The sequence below is a fragment of the Ctenocephalides felis genome, unplaced genomic scaffold (genome assembly GCF_003426905.1).
Source record: "Ctenocephalides felis isolate EL2017-DRISC unplaced genomic scaffold, ASM342690v1 CF-g0.4_SCAFFOLD_00845, whole genome shotgun sequence".
In the NCBI taxonomy this organism is placed as follows: Eukaryota; Metazoa; Arthropoda; class Insecta; order Siphonaptera; family Pulicidae; genus Ctenocephalides; species Ctenocephalides felis.
This window is the reverse complement of record NW_020536999.1, coordinates 8381720-8388687: the sequence shown is the minus strand read 5'-3', so window position 1 is coordinate 8388687 and position 6968 is coordinate 8381720.

Below are 6968 nucleotides of genomic sequence, written 5' to 3'. Positions count from 1 at the left end.
ATCTGATAATAAATCAACTTTATTCGTTAATAATCAAAAAGCAAACTTGAATCAAAATTATTCCTTTACCAGACCTGGTAATAAAGATCAACACGATTCTGTGGATACTGCCTACGATTCTGCAACTTCTGATCTTACTCCTAAATTTTCGCAAAAATCTTTAACACTGTTTGGGAACAAAGATGAAGACTTAGATTTTTTGGATTTATAATATTAATAGAAGTTTAAAATGCATCTGGAAAACGCAAAGTTTGGAAAATGGAGTTACATAATAGTTTAAATAGAACAAGTTTAATCAACTGAATTAATTAATTGATCTTCAGTTATTTATTACTCTGAGCTTGAACAATTTTTTTTTTTTATAAAACATCAGACTGAGTTGGTGCTACTTCTTACGATTCTGTAATTTTTGATCAAGCTACTCCCAAATTTTCGCAAACATTGTTAATGTGATTTAGTAACAAAGATGAAGACTTAGATTTTCTGAATTTGTAATATTAATGCATCTGGCAAAGGCAAAAATTGAAAATAAAGTTACGTAATTGATTAAATGGAACAAGTTTGATCTACTGAATTGATCTTCTATTATTTATGATAGATACATGGAACTTCTGAGCTTAAATAACTTTTTTGACTATAGATCATACTGAGTTGGTTTTGCTTCTTACGATTCTGCAACTTCTGAATAATAGAATTGAATAATAGAACTCAACTTCTCTAACTTCCAATTTTTGCAATAATTTGGAACAAAAAGGAAAGACTTTGACAATTTTGATTCAACTTGAACAAGTTTATGGCCAAAGAATTAAATAAAAAGTCAAATTATTTTGTTAATTATTATTGGGTACAGCTCATGATTCTTCAAATTCTAATCCAGATGCTTTAAAATTTTTGCAAAAATGTGGAACAAGGACAAAGAATTTGTCGGAAGCGTCAACTTCTGATTTTACTTTTAAATTTTCGCATAAATCGTTAACGTTATTAAGATGAAGACCTTGATTTTTTGGATTTGTGATGATAATAGAAACCAGAAATGCATCAGAAAAATGGAAAATGGGACCAGTTTGATCCAGTCAATTGATCTTCAATAATTTTTGCCAGATAAAGATGGTAAATGAGACTTCTAAACTCTAACTACCTTTCGACCAAAGATTTAAATAAAGAGTTAAATTATTCAATGGATACTTCTCACGATTCTTCAATTTCTGATTAAGATCTTTCCAAATTTTAGCAAAAACCAAGAATTTGTCTTTGTGGATACTGCTTCTGTATAATAAACTCAAATGAAACGTCGATGTTGTCTTAGCCATGTATTATTAACAACTATATTTTACATAAATGAAATAATAATAATCAAAAGCTCAAAATCGCGGAACAAAAATCACCCTACCAGATTTAATTAATAATAGGCGACCTAATTAATTGTATTTTATCCAGCTTCGGATTCATCAACTTCTGATCTTACACTGAAATTTTCACAAAAATTGTTAACTTTATTTTATTAATAAATATGAAGACATAAATATGAATCAGAAATGCATTTAAAATATGGATTTGGATAATGGGACAAGTTTCATCAAATCTATTATTTTTACACGATTAAGATGATAAATGAGTCTTCTAATTTCTAACAACTTTTTGACTAAAAATTTAAATAAAGAGTCAAATTAATTCAATGAATGCTGGTCATGATTTTGTAACTTTGATCAATAGAAGAAATGCATTCAGAAAATAACAAAATGATTTGAAAAATGGAAGTAGATCATTAATTAAATGGAACAAGTTCGATCAACTGATTTAATCTATTATTTACAAATAGAAAGATGACGAATGAAATTTCTGAACTTGGATGATTTATTAAATAAACTCCATCACGTGTTGATCACATTTTTCTCCAATTTCTATTATATTTTTAATTGATATTAAGTGATATTAAAAATATTTATATTTATGTTACTCAAAAAATGTAAAGTTTCTTCAAATCTTCGATGATGTTTACATAGAAGTTTGGAAAGAAGATATATATTAGTTTGATTCTTAAACTTAGAAAAATATTCAATCTTTCTAATCACATTTGGAAGTCCTGAAAATAACATATATGATGACCAAGATTTTTCTTATGTGATAATGCTTATTAATGTTAAATTAATTATTATTGTTTGTATGTGATATTAAAATAACAAATAAAACAAACACATTTGGCAAAATATTATTTATATTTAAAATTAAATAATTATCAAAAATTACATAATGATCACCAATAATTCTCAACAAAATCCATCTCATGTGAAAACATTTTTAATACATATTGTTGTTACAAACAAACCAAAATGGCAAGCCAATAAAAAATAAAATCAAATAAATAAATTAATTAAACAGTGCTTAGAAATTTGACTCAGAACTCAGAACAAACAAAATATGAATACAGTTTATTGAAATGTTCTGAATCTGAATAGGCTAATAATTTATATACATTAATAATGGATACAATTAATTATTAATATATGGTTTACGAGTAGTTAATTGTCGAGTCATGACTAATAATGGTAAATCATTTGATTAATACAAAGCATTTCACTTTTTGAGACTTCGAATCTAAGTGGATAAGGGTAAAAGATAACTGGACAAGATGCTATATATATATATATATATATATATATATATATATAATGAAATTGTTTCTGGGCATCCATCCAGTAATTAAAAAACAGTTTTAATGAAAAATTTTTTATTTAAAGAACATACGTTTCAGGTCTTGATTTGACCCATCTTCAGTGCTACAATTAAATAATTCAGGGTTACAAATTAAAACAATATAAAAAAAAATTTGTTTATTTTATGGTTGTTTTTCATATATACTTTTCATATACATTGTTTTACTTATTTTTGTCTGTTAATTATGTATATATTTTTTTTTTATATTGTTTTAATTTGTAACCCTGAATTATTTATTTGTAGCACTGAAGATGGGTCAAATCAAGACCTGAAACGTATGTTCTTTAAATAAAAACATTTTTCATTAAAACTGTTTTTTAATTACTGGATGGATGCCCAAGAAACAATTTCATTATATATATATATATATATATATATATATACATACATGTTTCATATAGCAGCATTTATATATATATATATATATATATATATATATATATATATTATTGTAGAGTTTCGAACAAGAATCCAAAAATAATAAAAAATAAAAAAACAAGAAAAGTTTTTAATAAACAATTTCTTTATTTAATTATTTGTTTACTGTCGACGTTTCGGAACTAGGTACGTTCCATCTTCAGGACATCTGTCAAGAAACATGATCTTGATGAGATTTAAGCAAACAATATGTTTAGGAATAGAAAATAGATTTTTCTTAAATAATAAATTAATTGCAAAAAAATATAATAATGTACAGAAATATGATAATATGATCTAAATGAAAATGATAAAAATAAATGAGTGGATTATCAGAACAGGATATTAAAAATGATAGAATTTTTTTTATGAAAGTTATGGAAAAATTTTTTAAGAAAAGATTAATGACAAAATTGAATTAATTACCTGTATGTTTCAATATATGTTAGCACTTTTTCACTAAACAAGATTTTTAACAAAAAATGAATTTGTGAGTTAATTTTCCGCCGAATAATTAGATTTTGTAAATCAAAATTACTAAAAGATTTGTTTTTTTAAAAAATTATTATTTGAAAACACAAATAATATTTATATTTTCATTTTATAATTTCAAATAATAATTTTTAAAAAAGACAAATCTTTTAGTAATTTTGATTTACAAAATCTAATTATTCGGCGGAAAATTAACTCACAAATTCATTTTTTGTTAAAAATCTTGTTTAGTGAAAAAGTGCTAACATATATTCAAACATACAGGTAATTAATTCAATTTTGTCATTAATCTTTTCTTAAAAAATTTTCCATAACTTTCATAAAAAAATTTCTATCATTTTTAATATCCTGTTCTGATAATCCACTCATTTATTTTTAACATTTTCATTTTGATCATATTATCATATTTCTGTACATTATTATTTGTTGCAATTAATTTATTATTTAAGAAAAATCTATTTTCTTTTCCTAAACATATTGTTTGCTCAAATCTCATCAAGATCATGTTTCTTGACAGATGTCCTGAAGATGAAACGTACCTAGTTCCGAAACGTTGACAGTAAATCAATAAATAAATGAAGAAATTGTTTATTAAAAACTTTTCTTGTTTTTTTATTACTTTTGGATTCTTGTTTGAAACTCTACGAATATATATATATATATATATATATATATATATATATATTAGGTTGTCAAATATCACCCTTCCGCTTTTTTGCTATTGGTTTATAATACAAAAAGGAGATATTTGACAACCTATATATATATTATATATATATATATATATATATATAATATCCTGCATACTTTATAATACTTTTTATCCATTACAGTTTCATTTATCTCGATCCCTTATCCCTTAAAGTAATAAATTCATAAGGTCATTGTATAATAAGATGTTTGTATCATTTATTTTTCTAATAAAGCTTTAACGTGCTCACAAATCAATCAATCAAACTCCAAGTCCATGTTGTAGTCTCTCATCGGGCCCCCGTCTTGTTGTTGTTGATTCCTTCTACTGTTATTGTCTTCTTCGACATTCTGTGGTGGTTCGATACTTGAAGTTGTGACCGTTGAAGTGGCACTTTGTGAAGTTGTGCTACTACTCGTGTCACTACTCCTGCTGTTGTTTGAGCCGATGTGTTGTAAGAGGCCTGCTATTTGGTTTTGCCCTGGGAGGAAAGATTAAGTGGGATTAATTTTCTGGTTATTACCAATTTTTTGTTGAAATCAATCAAATAGGATTTATCTTTTGGTTGAAGTTTATATGGAACTAGTTGTGTATGGCATCGTGCCTTAAAGCAAATTGCTGGAATTTTTGGTACCGTAATGAAATATTCGAGGAATATTAAGTTTTCAAAAACATTACTAAAAATACCGTAACATCGTCTAATGTTTACAAGAATTATATAAACTGAATTGCAATTATTAACTTCCCGTAGGGTAAGTTATTGTAATGGGCCGAAAATGGAAAATGAAAATTTTTACATTTCTCGACGTTTTGAAGGTTTCTGAACATTTTACTGGCATACCTCAGAAAAAATGGATGTGTGTGTGTGTGTGTGTATGTATGTATGTATGGATACAATTTTTCGCCCACGTTTTCGGGCGTACGGATCAACCGATTTGAATGGTTCAAAAAACTTTCGATTCCTATTGATAGGGAGATGTGCTGATTAGTTTTTGGCAAAGGCAGATACAGCCGTTTCGGAGATACGGGGCAAAGAGTGCAGAAAATAGAAATCAAGTTTTTGAGAGAACGGAGCGTCCGATTTGAATGATCTAAAAAACATTCAATTAGTAATAATTGGGAGAAGAGGTGATTAGTTTTTGGCAAAGGCAGGCCTAGCCATTTCGACGATACGGAGCTAAATATGTAAAAAATGGCAGTTTTTGAGAGAACTAAGCGTCCGATTTAAATGATTCAAAGAACTTTCTACTTGTCTTAACAAAATAATTGATTTTGGAAAAAAAAAAATTTTTGTTCTTTTTTTTTTTTTTTTTAATTTTTTGTAATAATTCAGATTTTATTTTTTAATTCTGACTATAGTTCTAATATACTTTGAACAAATAATTTCAACTCTGCAATTTGGTTTATATAATTCTTATAAATATTACACAAATGTTACAATATTTATAATAATCTATTTGAAAACATTCAATATTCCTCGAACATTTCGTTACGGTACGGGAAGTCCAGCAATTTGCCTTAAGGCACGATGCCACCCACCCCACTAGTTTATATTTCGAATTAAAATCTGAATTATTTTCGAAATACATTTTTTTTTAATTGTAATAATTCTTTTTTCAAAAGCAATTGTTTTGTCAACTCTAGCAGAATGTTTTTTGATTCATTCAAATCATATGCTTAGTTCTCTCAAAAAACTGCCATTTTTTGCACATTTTGCTAGCTATATCGGAAACGAATGGACCTGCCTTTTCCAAAAACTAATCATCATTTCTCCCCATCATTACGAATTGAATGCTTTTTGGATCATTCAAACCGGTTACTCCGTTCTCTCAAAAACTCGATTTCTATTTTCAAATTGAATCCAAGCCAAAGCAGAAAATCAAATCGAATTAATTTTCTGTTAAAATTTTACTTCAGAAACAAATTCATGCCTTGAACACACGAGGAAAATGAAATAGGTTCAATTTCCTGGCCACATTTTCAATCAAAAACAATTTTTGCCCAGGGAAAATCGAACACAGTTAATTTCCTGTTTAAATTTTACATCAGAAACATTTTTTTTGACCAGAAAATTTAATGTCTTGATCCAAAAGAAAAACGGAAAACCAAATAGGTCAAAACAATTTTTTTATAATAATTTTCAAGTCAAATTTTAAGTCAGCAACGATTTATTTATCTGGAAAATCAAATGGAATTATTTTACTGATTAAATTTTACGCTGAAAACAATTTTTTGACCAAGAAAATTTAACAGGATAATTTTCCTTGTAAAATTTAACATCAAAAACAATTTGTTGTTCAAGCAAAAAGTGGAAACTCAAATAGAATTATTTTTCTTGTCAAATTTAATATCGAAAACAATTTTTTCATCAAGAAAGTCAAATAGGATTATCTTCTATGGTAAAATTTTACACAAAACCAGTTTTTAGTTCTGAAGAAATATAGGAAAATCAAATTGAATTAATTTTCTGTCCAAATTTCACATCAGAAACAATTTTTCTGATCAAGAAAATCAAATTCAGTTAATTTCCAGGTAGAATAATTTCATATAAAAAACCATTTTTTGACCAAGAAAATCAAATAATATTATTTTACTGATAGAATTTTACATCATAAAGAATTTTGTGTCTTGAACAAAAGAGGAAAATCGAATA